The sequence below is a fragment of the Pleurodeles waltl genome, chromosome 5 (assembly GCF_031143425.1).
Source record: "Pleurodeles waltl isolate 20211129_DDA chromosome 5, aPleWal1.hap1.20221129, whole genome shotgun sequence".
NCBI lineage: Eukaryota > Metazoa > Chordata > Amphibia > Caudata > Salamandridae > Pleurodeles > Pleurodeles waltl.
In genome coordinates, this window is record NC_090444.1 from 1282374656 (window position 1) to 1282391217 (window position 16562).

Sequence of the window (16562 nt, forward strand, 5' to 3'; positions counted from 1 at the left end):
ATCGGGCACTTACTAGTCCCACTAAACTCACTGGCCTCACCCACCACCACAAATTCTTTCCAACAAATTCATTTGCTGGGTCGTAGGGAAAGGAAAAGACTTACTCTACTGCAATGTAAGGCAGACTGATTAGGCAAGTAGGTAGAGCTTTTTCTATAGAATAGATGGATGTCACTGATCATCGATTCTTCGTGCGCCTAAGCTTTGGCTTATTCAGTCACTGTATAGATGAAAGGAAAGGAAACTTGACTTACTCTAATACAAAGTAAGGCAGAGGGATTAGGAAAGTAGGTAGAGCTTTTGCTATAGAATAGAGGGATGTCACTGATCATCGATTCATCATGTGCCTAAGCTTTGGCTTATTCAGTCACTGCATAGACAAAAGTTGAAAGGGAAAAATCTGAACAATTGTAAAATAAATCTGTTATGGGAAATCATGAAGTATATTTTGGAAACACTTCACATAGCACATTGCAAGAATTAATTTTTCAATTGTTTGGTAGTCGTGGATGGAAGAACTTAGGAAAGAATAAAGGAGTGAAGTACTAAGGGGTGGCTTAATGCCGCAGGGAAAACTAAACACTTTGGCCCTCATTACAACCCTGGCAGACGGTGGTAAAGCAGCGGTATTACCGGCAACAGGCCGGCGGAAAAAAAAAGTGGAATTACGACCATGGCGGAAACCGCCAACATAGACAGCCACTTTAACACTCCGACTGCCACGGTGGTAGAAACAAACACCGTGGCGGTAACCGCCAACAGACAGGCGGAGGACAAAGTACCGCCCACTGTACAACAATAGGCCTATCCACCACCTTTTCTGGGGCGGAACCAATGCTATCAAAAGCACTGCGGAAACAGTACACAGAAGGGAAACCAATCACCTCTCGACACCTGAGAAACCAGGACACCATGGAGCCTGAACTACAGGTCCTGCCCATGCTGGTCTTCCTCCTGCTCTATCAGGAGCAGGACAGACGCCGTCGACAACCACAGTGAGTACTGCACTTACAACACACAGGAGGGGGGAGGGAAAAGAGAGTGACACACACGCAACACGCAATACCCCCACCCCCACCCACAACACCATATACACAAATACATGCAGCAACATTACATATACTACCCCCCACCCCCTGGAAGAATGCAAGGAACAAATTAAATGATTGTAACACTTGTAATCATGAAACATCTGATAGTGAAAGTTCAAAATGTAGTATATACACATATGTACACCAACTACACAAGTCCTGATAGTGTACCAATCATTGTCCGTGGAGCAGTGATCCCAAAATGCATGGGCGAAGCCCACACAAGATACCTGACTTGAAATGGAGAGAACACTGCAGGGGCATCAGATCGAAAATAAACAGGCACCTCAGGGGGAAGGGGTGGAGGGCACCTCAGCCGGATGAACGCATGACGCCACTGCTGCACGAGGAGGCTCCATGTCCATTGCTGTATCCTGGGGAGTGCAAAGCCACAGTCTCTCAAGTCTTTCCATTGGGTGGTTTGCCCACTGCTTTATCCTGGGAAGTGCAAAGCCACAGTCTCTCAAGTCTTTCCAGTGAGTGGTGTGCCCACTGCTTTATCCTGGGGAGTGCAAAGCTGCAGTCTCTCAAGTCTTTCCAGTGGGTGGTTTGCCCACTGCTGTATCCTGGGAGTGCAAAGCCACAGTCTCTCAAGTCTTTCCAGTGGGTGGTTTGCCCACTGCTGTATCCTGGGGAGTGCAAAGCCAAGGTCTCTCAATTCTTTCCAGTGGGTGATTTGCCCACTGCTGTATCCTGGGCAGTGCAAAGCCACGGTCTTTCAAGTCTTTCCAGTGGGTGGTTTGCCCACTGCTGTATCCTGGGGAGTGCAAAGCCACAGTCTCTCAAGTGGATGCCTTTCTCCACTGGTTCTGGAGGGGCCTTTTGTCCAGAGTGCTTCATCCAGCCAAGGACTGAGGTAGTGGATGCCTTTCTCCACTGGTTCTGGAGGGGGCCTTGTGCCCTGGGTGCTTCATCCTGCCAAGGACTGAGGTAGTGGAAGCGATTCTCCACTGGTTCTGGAGGGGGCCATGTGCCCTGGGTGATTCATCCTGCCAAGGACTGAGGTAGTGGATGCGATTCTCCACTGGTTCTGGAGGGGGCCCTATGCCCAGAGTGCTTCATCCGGCCAAGGACTGAGGTAGTGGATGTGATTCTCCACTGGTTCTGGAGGGGGCATTGTGCCCAGAGTGCTCCACATGCAGTGTGGCCGGTCCCATTCCCTCACATGGGTGTGTGTGCCATGAGATTGCCTAGGAACAGGAAGCATGACACGCCATGGAGGCAGAGACATACCCCACCCTCCTGCGGCTTCGCCTTTCACCTGCAGGTGCAAACAGTGATGAAAGTCATGCCTCATGGAAGCTGGGCAGGGTCCAGGAAGTCTCCTCCAGCCTCAGTCGGCTGACCACTGGGAATGTTAGCCATGTCATCGGTGGTGCCACTGTCTGAGCACGTCGCAGGACTGGTGGCGGTGCTTGCGGCGGTGCTTGCGGCGGTGTCTGTGGTAGCGGTGCTGGCGGTGGTGCATGTGTCAGCACCTGTTGAGGAACACAGCAGGACATCTCCTGCAGCCTCGGATGGCTGCCCACTGGGGTAGATACTGGGGACTGTTGCTGAGACTGCAGGCGTGCAGGTGGTGGTGCAGGTGGCTGTGCAGGTGGTGGTGCTGGTGGTGGTGCAGGTGGCGGTGCTGGTGGCGGTGCAGGTGGTGGGGTAGGTTGCGGTGTTCGCCGTCGTACAGGTTTGTGTAGTCATTGACAGAAGGGGTGACACTAGTCCCTCAATCTGTGCCACCGTGCACTGTCCTGACCTGCTCTTCTGCTTTTGTCCCTTCCCCACCTTTGATGGTGCCGCAGGTGCCTTGCCACTGTCCCCTTTAGTTTTGGCGGAGCCCTTGGTGGCTGGAAGGTGCGGCTTCGCCCTCCGGGATGTGGGCACCTTCTTCACCTTGGCAGGTGACGAAATGTCCTTGGCCTCGCATGGTGGCACACTGGCAGCCCTGAGGGGTGGCGCACTCGATGACCCTGCAGTTGCTGGCACCACTGTGCCTGGGGATTTGGTGGCTGACGTGCTGGGCTGGGACCTGGAAAGCCTGGCCCTAGGAGAAGGCCGGGGGGGGAGGTGAAGGGAAGAGGTCAAAGTTTGCCAGGAAGAGTTTTTTAGAGACACTGGGATGGGAAGATGGAGGGGGTTTGGGAGTGGAGGAAGAGGTAGTGGTTGTAGGAGGTGTACATTTGCTGGATTTGGGTGAAGGTGCATGGGTCGGAGGCTGTTTTGAGGTGGATGGCTGTTGGGTGGGTGTGTGCCTGCGTTTGGGTACTTTGGAAGGAGGGCTCACAGACACACTGGGAGAGGACACAGGGAATGTGTGAATGATAGTGGGGGTGGTGAGTGCACGTGAGTGGTGTGTGGTGATGGGCGTGCTGGTGATGGAGGTAGTGGCTGAGGATGTAGTGCATGCAGGTGTGAGTGGAGATGAGACAGGGAGGGAGGAGGAGGATGTGAAGGAGGGGGACACATTGAAGGCAGTGGCTGTTGCTGTGTCTGCATGGGGATAGTGCTTGTGTGAGTGCTTGTGGAATGTGTGGTGCTTATGTTTGCCATGTCCACTCTTGTGTGTTGACAAGTGTGCATGCTGGTCTGATGGTGTGCTTGGGATAGGCTGAGGTACAGGGGATTGGGTCTGGGTGGAGGAAGTTGGAGGGGGGAGGCTGGACACAGGGACAATGGCTGCCATCAGTGCTGAGGCCAGAGCCTGAAATGCTCTTTGTTGGGCCGCCTGCCCAGAATGAATGCCCTCCAGGTATGCATTTGTTTGTTGCAAATGCCTCTCAACACCTTGGATGGCATTCAAAATGGTAGATTGCCCAACAGTGAGGGATCTCAGGAGGTCAATAGCCTCCTCACTGAGGGCAGCAGGGCTGACTGGGGCAGGGGCTGAGGTGCCTGGGGTGAAGGAGATGCCCACTCTCTTGGGTGAGCGGGCACGGGACACACGCTGAGGGGCTGCTGGGAGGGCGGTGCTGGTGGGGGGGTGGCAGCTGTACCTGTTGATGCAGTGGGCACAGAGGTGCCTGCCACCACAAGGGAGCTCCCATCAGAGGAGGAGTTGCTGTTCCTGATGTATGCTCCTGTCCCCGTCGTGGAGCTTCCCTCGCCCTCTGTCCCACTGGTGGCTTCAGACTTAGTTGCTTCATCCTCCAGGGCCAAGTCAGTTGCAGCTCCCTCCTGCTCCGGCGCCACTGCTCCTCAGCCAGATTATGCTACTGCATGCAAGAACAGGGAGACAAAGCAAAAAGAGGGGGGAAAGACAGAAGAAATTCATGTTCAGTGCATGCAACACCACTACCATTGGCGGACATAACACACAGGGAGCAGCCCTCTGCACTAAGCCATGCACTAACAGTTCCTAGCAAATTCACCTGCCCAAGGGGGACAAAGCCTAAGCCCAATTGCTGCACACCTGGAAGCCACACAAGCCTGACTAGGTGTTGATGGCTATTTCCAGTATTGGGTTTGGGGTGCCACAGATCCGGTCTAACAAGGCTAGGTTAGTTGGAGGTGAGTTGGAGGCAAATGTTAAGTTCCAAGGATCGGCAAGAAAACAGTCCATTGAGTAATGCCAAAGTTGGAGATAGATCAGGTAGCAATGTTCAGAGGAGTAACAGCCAACACGTGTTTCGCCCCTTTAGCGAATAAGCAAGGGCTTTCTCAAGGCTGTGGGAAATATATATGGACAGTATGAGTCACATACCGAAAACAAATGTTACCAGATTAGTAGAATGCTATCGGTGCAAGTCATGCGAAACATAATGGTAAAAGATTTTTCATTCGTATTTTACTGGGTATTTAGACTCCGTTTATTCAGTCACGCAACTTTGTTTCAGAGACCATTTAAGCTAAATAGATGGGGAGTACTAGTTCAAGACCTAAGGCTACTCTATGCATAGTAAATAACGAGCATGTTGCCCACATTTATTCTTTACATCATGATATTTCCTTATCTGTTTTTAGCTACACAGTCTTTTTAGCATTGTTAGTTTACTAATATTAATTACGCGACCCCCAGCGTGCCATGTTAGAAGGGGCCACCATTCGACTCCATACATTTTAGGGTGTTCTTATTCTTGCTATTTTGTCAATAATGTCTTTATATGAGTTCTTTCTAAATACGCTACATATAATTCCATGTCTAGATCCATACCTATAATTGAGACAATTGATGTCAGAAGCTTTTCAATATGTACTGAACTAGGTATGCTATCTACTCTTCAGTTTATTCCAGTTCTCTTTCACTTACATATTTTTTACAGTATGTTTCAAATAGTAATTGTTTGCCTGCATTTTTGTTAAGCATGTATGCATTAACACCACGCGTGTGCCAGCATGTACCTTCTTACTTTATTCACTACTATGATAGGACAGTAATAATTCTATTTTGCTCTACCGAACTTTTTTTCATTCTTCTTCACATCAATGAGTAGTATACTTATTTCTCCTAATTTCACATATGGCCTTATTTCATCATTTTTCTTATGACCTGTAGTTTTAGGTTCTTACTAGGGATTCTGTCCGGGATACACTTTTATATTTATTGGTTTCACCCAAAGGGAGCACATTATGTTTCGCATGACTTGCACCGATAGCATTCTACTAATCTGGTAACATTCTTGTTCGGTATGTGACTCATACTGTCCATATATATTTCCCACAGCCTTGAGAAAGCCCTTGCTTATTCGCTAAAGGGGCAAAGCACGTGTTGGCTGTTACTCCTCCGAACATTGCTACCTGATCTATCTCCAACTTTGGCATTACTCAATGGACTGTTTTCTTGCCGATCCTTCGAACTTAACATTTGCTTCAAGATTGTCATGAACTAACTAGGCTCTTAATCTGTGGAACCCCTGGTAACAGTGGAATTTGCGCAATGTTTTACCTTGCAGCTACTCACGTTTCCTTTTTCTAATTATAATAAACAACTGTTGAACATTCTTCAATATTAAGCACTGTGCTTACTAATTGAAATTCTTGATGTGGGAACTCACCTCCAACTAACCTAGTACTGTTATTATTGGGAGGTTAAGGGTCCAGGCCTTCCGGTTTGTAGTTCCTACAACCTTTTTCACAAATTTGGCATTCTCAGGAAGTCACTTGGCTGGACTCTCTTCTCTTTTCCGGTCTAACAAGGGACCTTGCCTAGCAAGTTCACCCTGGCCTAGGGGAACCCACAGACTACCTCCCCCACCCAGACACCTCGTAATACGTGCAGAGTCAGCTGAATTAGAGTGTACTCACCCCCTTGTGGCTGCTGTGATACCCTCAAGGGCCCATCTGACTTCGGATAGGCCACCGCCAGGATCCGGTACATCAGGGGGGTCATGGTGCAACAGGCACCCCTTCTACGCTGGGAGGCCATCCCCAGCTGGGCCTACGCCATCTTCTTGCTCCAGCGGCACAGGTCCTCCCATCTTTTACGGCAGTGGGTGCTCTGTCTATGGTGGACTGCCAGGGTCCGGACGTCCTTGGTGATGGCATGCCAAATACCCTTCTTCTGGTGGGCGCTGACCTAGAGGAAAAGTGAAGTAAAAATTGATGTTTCTAGCCCGTACATTTCATCTCACGCATTGCCAAACACCTCCCACACTGGCCCTGCCATACATACACACACAGTCCTGTCATGCTGGCCTGTGCCCCTCCCCACCCTCTTTCATCCACGACACTCCATACACTCAAGTGCCATCCACCATTCTCATAGTGTAGTCATCTGTTAGTCTGGAGAACCGTACAGTTGCGTGTACTGGGGGAGGACCTCATCCACCAGTTTCTCCAACTCCTCCAAAGTGAAGTCAGGGGCCCTTTTCCCAGGCAGTGTAGCTATTGTTGCTTCCAGACACAGGTCAAAGCAGCACTTGCAGTGTAGGTCCTCTCCTGTTGAAGGTCAGGCATCAAGTGACTGAACAGTAAGAAAATGGCGGTCCCTTCTGCGGCGGTGTGTACCGTCACAGCCGGCGTACATCGTCATTGGCTCCTGGGACCCATAGGGCCCAATGTTAACCAATGCTGAATTGCGCCACGGTCTTCGACCACCCACCGCGATGGTGTACAATGCCAGCGCAGTTACCTCAGTTCCCCTTGTCCCACCTTACAGGTCAGGCAGCCTCCATTTCAGGGGTCACATGGGATGGAAAAAAACTGCGTCACACCTATCTAAGCCTGGAATACAGACAGATACCAGCACATTGCGATTTTCCAACGTTTTAGCAAATAACACATTGTGATACCTAAGTGTTGGATTACCCTCTGCTCCCTGTTTTCCTCTGTAGGGCACGTCTGCTGGGGCAGGTGATGAGATGGCAGCATCCTCCCGTGTACAGACCCCTGGTGCACCTGTCGACAATGGGAAATAGACACATCATTTTCATCTACAGACTTGATCGTGCAACAATCCTGGAACTGTGTGCCCAGTTGGAGCCAGACCTGATTTCAACTATCCGCCATCCCACAGGAATCCCCCTCTAGTGCAGGTTCTGTCTGTACTCCATTTTCTGGCCAGTGGGTCTTTTCAAACAACAGTGGCCATGGCATCAGGGATGTCCAAGCCAATGTTCTCTAACGTGTTGTCCAGAGTGTTATCTGCCCCGCTGAAACACATGCGCAGCTACATCGTTTTCCCTCAAGTGGAGGATTTGCCCACAGTGAAAGGTGACTTCTATGCCCTGGGACATATCCCCAACATCATTGGTGCCATAGATCGTACACATGTGGCATTTGTTCCCCCCCCCCCGCAGGAATGAACAGGTGTACAGAAACCGGAAAAGCTACCATTCGATGAATGTGCAGATGGTGTGTTTGGCAGACCAGTACATCTCCCATGTGAATGCCAAGTACCCTGGCTCTGTGCATGACGCTTACATTTTGAGGAATAGCAGCATCCCTTATGTGATGGGGCAACTCCTGAGGCACCGTGTGTGGCTAATAGGTGAGGCCAAGGTCACAACACAGTTGACATAGGTGTCTGGGTATGGGGTTGTCCCTAAGGGTTAGTGTGTGTTTAACAGTTGTCCCTCAACATTTGCAGGTGACTCTGGTTACCCCAACCTGTCATGGCTACCGACCCCAGTGAGGAATCCCAGGACAAGGGCAGAGGAACGCTACAATGAGGCACATGGGTGAACTAGGAGAATTATAGAACGCATCTTCGGCCTCCTGAAGGCCATATTCCAGTGCCTCTATCTGACAGGTGGCTCCCTATACTACTCACTGAAGAAGGTGTGCCAGATAATCATGGCATACTGTATGCTGCACAACCTGGCTTTGCGACGCCAGGTGCCTATTCTGCAGGAGGATGGGCCAGATGGTGGTCTTGTGGTGGCTGTGGAGCCTGTGGACAGTGAAGAAGAGGAGGCAGAAGAAGAATATGTCGACAACCGAAACAACATCATAATACAATACTTCCAGTGAGACACAGGTAAGAAGATGTAACTGCTTCCCACATCTCATACTATTGTTGGAGGTAGCATAAGTCTGTCATTTTTACTCAGTGTATGGACCCTGACTTGTTACTTTGCCTTTCCATTTCACAGATCTGGCTCCCACTTTGTGCCCTCTGTTATGTTTACTGCTGGCCTACAGCTGTGTTATATTGGTATGTGAACAAGTACATTGACATTGCTATATTCCAGAGGTTTTGCAATTACAAATTTGTGAAAGCACAGACTTACTTCAGATTGTTTTGAGATTCAAGTGTGTTTATTTCTGTGCAAATAAGCGGAGGGGTGTGAGAAATGGACTTGGGTGATGGTGGAGGAATGTCCATGGCAGAGTCCAGTCTATTTGTTTCACAGGTGCATTGTCCAATGGGGCATAGGAAGTGGAGCAATCGCAGTTTAAGGTGGATAGGGTGACAAAGTGGGACAGAAGGGTGACATTCAGGGGGGTCTTATTTCCTAGAGGGGATCTTGGCAATGTTCTCTGTCTTGTTCCTGGATCTCAGGGACCGTTTGCGTGGTGGTTCTACATCTGCAGGGGGTGGGGTGCTGGTGGCCTGTTGTTCCTGTGGCGGTCCCTCCTGTCCACTAGCGCCGGCGGAGGTGGAGGGCTGTACATCATCCAGGCTAGTGTCAGGGGCCCTTTGGTGTGCCACTGTGTCCCTCCAGGTATTGAGAAGGTCTGCCAGCACCCCTGAAATGGTGACCAGGGTGGTTTTGATGGACTGCAAGTCCTCGATGATCCCCAGGTAGTGTTCCTCCTGCAGAAGCTGGGTCTCCTGAAACTTGGCCAGTACCGTGCCCAAGGTCTCCTGGGAATGGTGGTAAGCTCCCATGATGTTGGAGAGTGCCTCGTGGAGAGTGGGTTCCCTGGGCCTGTCCTCCTCCTGTCACACAGCAGTCCTCCCAGCTTCCCTGTTATCCTATGCCTCTGTCCCCTGAACTGTGTGCCCACTGCCACTGCCCCCAGGCCCTTGATCCTCCTGTGTTAGTAGGGTTGCCTGGGTTCCCTGTAGTGGTGGACATACTGCTGATTGACATGTCCTGGGGACAGAGGGATGGGCCCACTGGGTGGGTGCTGTGCTGGTGTTTTCTGAGGGGGAAGGTTCAGTGGTGGTTTGTGACTGTGTCAGGGGAAACGACTGTCCAGAGGTCCCTGATGGGCTGGGCTGGTCATCTCGATCCAGGTGTGCAGAGCTGCTGTCATCACTGTGGGCCTCTTCTGTGGGGGGACTGGATATGTCTGGCACCTTCTGTCCGGGGACGTTGGGTATGGGTCCTGTTGAGGTGTAAATGCATAGTTATTGTATCTGTGTGTGCCATCTTGTGCAATGGCTGAGTTACCCTCTTCTCCTGTGCTTGCATTATTGCCGTAGCCCTTGTGTGATTGTTGATTTTGGGGCATGAGTGAGTCTCTCTACTGGACATGCTTTGGTGCTGGTTGTCCATGCATTGGTGTTACATGCAGGGCTTGCATTTGGGATATGTGGGTTGTGTTAGTGGGGCATTTGTGGGTTGTTGGGATGATGGGTGTGAGGGTGAGGGTGGGATTATGTGATGACATGCAGGTGGGGTGGGGGGATGAGGTAGTAAAGATTTTCCTTACCAGAGTCCAGTCCTCCTGCTACTCCTGCAAAGCCCTCATGATGCATGATCACCAAGACTTGCTCCTCCCATGTTGTTAGTTGTGGGGGAGGAGGTCAGGGTCCACCGCCAGTCCTCTGTACAGCAATCTGGTGTCTGGATACCACGGAACGTACCTTCCCCCGTAGGTCGTTCCATCTCTTTCTGATGTCATCCCGTGTTCTTGGATGCTGTCCCACTGCGTTGACCCGGTCGACCATTCTCCGCCATAGCTCCATCTTCCTTGCAATGGAGGTCTGCTGCATCTGTGATCCGAATAGCTGTGACTCTACCCGGACAATTTCCTCCACCATGACCCTGAGCTCCTCCTCAGAGACCTGGGGTGTCTTTGCCGTGCCATGATGTGGTGTGGGTGATGTGTGAGGTGTTGTCTATTGTGATGTGTGAGGGGATGTGTTGATGTGTGTTGTTTGAGGTGCATGGATGTTGTATGAGTGGTGTTGTTGTGTATCTGTGGATGCTGGTGTTGTGTTAGGTAGTCTCTCTCTCTGGCCTTCTTTCAGAATATTGGTTGTAAGTGTTTATGGGTGATGTGGGTGTGTGCTTTATATTGGATTGGGTGTGTGGGTGTGGCGTGTGTATGTGTGTCAGGTGTGTGTATTTTAAATTGTCCAATGTGGTTGTGTTTTGTAAATGTGTGTGTATTTTGAGCGTGGCGGTGTGTACCGTCAATCGAATACCGCTGTTGAAAGACCGCCACTTTGATTCGTGGGTCGTGATAGTGTGGGTATATTCCTGTTGGCGTGACGGTGTAGGTTTTGGTATTGCCAGTTTATCACTGACCTTTGGTGTGGCGGACTTGTGTGGTTGTCTGTATTGTGGCGGATTCCGAGCTGTGAGTGGTAATACCTGTAGCGGAATTCCGCTGCCACAACGGTATGTTGGCGGTCTTCTGCACAGCAGAAAGCGGGATTTACCGCCAGGGTTGTAATGAGGGCGTTTGTGTTTGGTTTGCAATGCATTGAATACTTTGTAAATGTCACAAACTGAAGCAGGCACACATTGTACAGCGAAAACTGCAGGCACAAATTGAACCATCCTGCACTTCTTCGGTCATGGGTGGCAAAATGCCTTGGTCAGGGAGGGGGTTGGTGAATGATGATGATGGGTGCAATACATGTCTGCCTCGTTTAACAAATACAGTGAGTCAAGGTTTTAGAACGCAAATAAAATACCCCTCACTTTGAGCCACAGCTTTGATAACCATAAAACACAAAGTAAGCGAAGTAGGTGAGCAGCATGCCCCTCTACATAAGAGCTCCCTTGTTTATTCATCCAAACAATTTTTCAATCATCCTTTCATTCTTCTTAATGTTTTTCCCCATATCAACCGCTATTTAAGCTTTACTTTCTCTCATCCAGTCTTTCATCAAAATTCACAATCCATTTCAAATCCATTCAGTATCCATTATCTAACAGGCGTGGCTCGTGGTAAAGAAAAGGGGCGGGACGGCATGGAGCGTGGCGGGGTACAGACCAAAAATAATATTAGTAATAAAAGAAATCTTCTCCTCGACTGGACTACAGTCACAGACTCCTAGCCTGCCCTGGGTCCAATGATACAGCTGTTTTCATGCTACTGGCAGCATAAAAGCAGTGGTAGGATTGGACAGAGTGTCCATCCAGGGGGCTTTGAAGCACAGTAGGAGCCTCAGTCTGCTCTCTCCAACCCCACAATGCAGTGCCGGGTTGGAGAGAGCTCAGTGCGCATGTGTGTTTGGCTGGTCTGAGACGGCCGGACAAACATACATGCGCACTGTGGGGGAGTGCACAACACACCTGTGACCCTGCCCATTTTATAGTAAAAACATAATACACAGAGTTTATTATATGTTTTTACTATAAATATTTTGCAGCTGCTGCTGCTGGCGGGGGTCGATGCTTCTCCACCATTGCAGAGGAGCTGCCCCTGCTATCCACCATTTCTTTCAATCATCCTTTCATCCATCCATTTACCCAATACTCACCCACGCACCCTTTCATCCACCAATGCATCCTTTCCTTTTACTCATTTCACACATCCTTTCTTTTAACCTTCCATTCTTTCCAATTTCCATCAAGCCATCATTCTTAGCAAACATTATGGGTGATTTTGCTGAGTTGCAGATAGAAGAGGCCATACCCAACCACAACTTTAGCTGAAAAGCAGGGGGTTCACAATCATGATGACGCTCTTGTAGCTAGTGAGTAATAGTGATTGTCAATAAGCAAGCGTTGTGACTTACCACTGCCCCTCCCTGCCGCCGCTTCTCCCCCTGTTCCAGTGGGTCCAGCAGCAGAACTTGGTGGTTGGTGTGGCTAGAAAAAAACATTATACAGTTTTTCGTTGCCAGGTACACTTCCTCTTAATTTTTTTAGTCAAAAAAATGCAACCACAATACATCCTTACAATTCAGTTAGCACTGCAGTATCTTCTATCAAAAATATCACTCTGGGCATTTTGTAGGTTTATAATGTTAGAAAAGCCAGGTAAATGAAGCCAACCAAAAACTTTGCGTAATGGAGAGGCAGAGCTGTAGCCTATGATGATGACTCAGAATCATTGAAGCACAATGAAGGGATGGAATAAAAATGGTCAATGAAAGACCGAAATAAAGATAACACAGAGATACAATTAATTAAACAGAAATTGGATAAGGGAGTTGGAAAAAAAGAGACAGTTTAAAAATGTAAACAGGGCAAAATGAAAAAATATTGTAATAGTGGGAAAAGGTAAAAGCTAGTGAAATAATACTAATATGAAATAATGGAACTTACTTGGATCAGCAGAGCCCTCAGCATTGGCTCTGGTGGTCAGTGCCTCCCCTTCTCCTGCTGGACCCATCTCAGTGATGCCCCTCTTATTGCCCTTACGTTTTACTGTAAGGAATAAAGAAGATAAAAAAATAGATTAGTGGTACAGTTAATCTCCACAAAATTAATATGTAACAGGCAAATGCAGTAACATTGTACTTAAATAAGGTCGCCAATGGTACTAGTATGATCGACTATTGTTGAGTTGGCTATACTCCTAAAATCCCTATTCCAAATTTTCATAACAAAAAACAACATTTGGAACTAATGCATTGCAGTGAATGATATTGATTCCATTCTCATTTCTCAACCCCCTTGATGGACCAATTCTCCTTGTTTGCAATGCGTAGGTGCATACTAGTACTACACATCACTGTGAAATTGCTTGGGACTGTTCGAGCTACATAAAGAAAGTCACTGAGAACACTAACTTACTGATATCACTAATTCACTATGGCAATAGGAGGACAGAGGAGTCTTCATTGCAATGTCTTCTTAAATAAGCAGCCAAAACAAGTGCCTACAAGTACAATGATGTAGCGCTGAGCACCTGCCTACCTCTAACTCAATCACATAATAAATAATATTCTTTACATAAACTAAACATAACTTACCTCTGAGTGTGAGCAGCATGCTATTTGGGAAAAAACATAGCATTGTAGAACATAAACACAATAATATAGTTAATACTGACCGAGCCCCAGAATCTCCACATCTAGCAGGTCAAACAGGTCCTGCTTGCAGTTAATGATATCGATCCAGTGGTGCGTCAGCTGCTGGGTGGTGCACTGACCTGGGTGGTGCCCTGAACACACCTGCACACCATAGCCCAGCGCAGCTGATGCTCCCGCAGGGGGTAACCATTGCCAGGAATGCCTCTTGCTGCCAGCGTGGCAGGGAGGTGGCGCTGCACATAGAAAACCAATACTGCCACCTCCTTCTCACACCCACTGGAGGTGCAACCACCAACAAGGTAGATGGCTGATGCTGGCTGTTTGGGGGGGGGGGCCTGATGATGCCACTCCCTGTTCACCGGTGCCGCCCTGTTCTGTCATGGTGCTGGGTGGTGGGGTGAAGAAAAGAACTAGGAGAAGAAGGAAGGAAGGAAGAAATAACTAAGAAGGTAATGAGAAAAAAAATACAAAAATTCACAAAAAGCATGAAAAAAATGAAAAAACATAAAAATACACAGACACAAAAAGCCACACTAATACAATAAATAAAAATTAGGGGTAGATTAATTAGGAGGGTGGAGGATTGAAAAGATTAGTACGGGATGAAAAAAACAGTCCCAGCACCATAAACAGAGTGAAAAACAAGATGGCTGCAACCATGCAAACCGGATTGTGCGTTCACAACTATTTTGAATGTGAAAACGTACTTAATATTGCGTTTGACATGAAACGCAATGTGAACAGGCCCGACGGGGAACTCCGTCCACCCTCGAAACTCTTTCAAGTGCAGCAGAGTTATTTTGCCACTATGCAGAGTTCCACGTAGTGCAACTCCAGGCACTCCACCCAGGCCTACCTGTAAGTCACCCCTTGGGTGGGCCGTGGACAGCCCCAAGTGCTGGGTGCTGTGTATTTGAAAAACTGGACATGTACTTTTAAATTTTACATGTCCTGGTAGTGAAAACCTCTTAAATTCATGTTTCACTACTGCAAGGCCCATCTCTCCCTTAGGATAACATTGAAATTACCTTATTACATTTTATAAGTGTAATTCCAAAAGGGAAGGGTTAATTAGTTCATGTTTGGAATCTCTGAGAACACAATTTAAAATGCTACCTTATGGTGAAGTTGGATCTTAAATTGCAATTCTGAAAATACCACTGTTAGAAAGTTGGAATTTTCTTGCCTTGCCATTTGGTGCCTATAGCCTCTCTCTGGGTCACACAACTGGGTGTGAAGCAGTTGGGCTTTGTGTATTCCTCCTAAACAGCCACGCACAATGGGATGTAACTGGATGGGCCATCACTGGCAGAATGAGGAAAGGAAATGGGCAGAGCCCAACTTACACTTGAATAGGCTGTGTCCTGTCTCCACACAAAGGGCTGCATACTCGCTGTAGTCAGTCTGGAGCCAGGGCAGGGATGGCAGGTCATCGCGCACTTCAAAGGCATGCCTCTAGAAATGCTGCCAATTTCAAATGCACAACAGTGTATAAAAGAAGGACCTCAGACACAACTCTTCAGTGCACTTCTGGACATATGGATCCTCTGTCAAGAAGAAGGACTGTTGTGGTGCCTCAAGGACTGCCATGCTACTGAACTGCTGCTCTGAAGGAACTGCTGCCCTGCAGTACTGGCCTGCTGCCCTCTTACCTGGGGAAGAAGAACTGGACCTGCAACTTCATCTCCAACCCAGGACCCTAGAGTGACTCAAAGGGATAGTCTGCTAGCCTCTTAATCAGAGCCTCCAGGACATAAAAGGCTTCCTAACCAGCTTCTGGACCAGCTGCAGCTAATTCCTGTTCCACAAGTGGTCCCTCTCAGGTCCTGGACCCTTGGTGTGGCTCACAGGCTCTTGAAATCAAGCTTTTGGGTACTTCACAAATGGACTCAGTTTCACCATAAATGTACTGCTTGCACCAAAGATCAGCACGAGCTGCCGCCAGTCTCTCTCTTCACACTGCAAGCATAGATCGCCTGAGGAAGACCACCAACACAAATTTCCAACCCGCCTGTTCATAACACCTGGTCTGCTCATGGCACCATGAGGATCAACGCCTGCACTGCTCTCCTTGCTTCAGGCAACCTAATCCAACATGAACAGGACTCTTGGCACACAACATGAGAAGGTAAAACTTCAGCTAGACTAATCGGGGTCTGTATCCAAACCGTGCTCCATTGCGGTCAGACCTGAACTTTTGACGTTCTCCAGCATAACTAGTTAGCAGCAGTTGGTGCTTTATGCTTTTAGGTGCTATTTTACAGTTTATTCTTTAAAACATTTTGACTCTGGTTCTGCTAATTGTATTTTTGTAGTTTTGGTATTGTGTTATTTATTATATGTTGCTCTATTTTTCCAACCTGGTGTGGGATTTTTTTATGTTGTGTTTTTATTATTTTACCTTAAGTGTTGCACAGTTATTTTACACAATGCCTCTAAGTTAAGTCTGACTGCTCTGTGCCAAGCTGCTAGGCGGTTGAACACAGGTTGGGATTTGATTCTGCCTTACCCGACAAAGATTGTGGTTGCTGCTTGACCAGGGGTCACACCCCAGTCAATCAGTAACCCAATTTCTAGCACAATGTTTTGGGCTTTGCCATTGGTTAAAATGGCAAGTGTGAGTCAGCAGTTTCAAAAATATTCTGCCTGCCTACAAAGGTGAGCTGGGAGGTATGCTTTGCTTTGTCAAGCTTGTGGTGACACAAAAAGTGCAGGTACCATTGGTAGCATATAGTAGGGATTTATAAGTAAGTTAACTTATGCCAAATGTGGGTAAACCAATTAGACATATATCTTTTAAGGGTCAGAGCCCTGGTGCTAAGGCCTGTTTGACAGAACTCAGTGCACTTTCATGAAAGGGTGCATTGGTGAGTATTGGGTAAATAGATGGGTGAAAGATGGATTAAAAGAAATGGTGGATAGCAGGGGCGGAT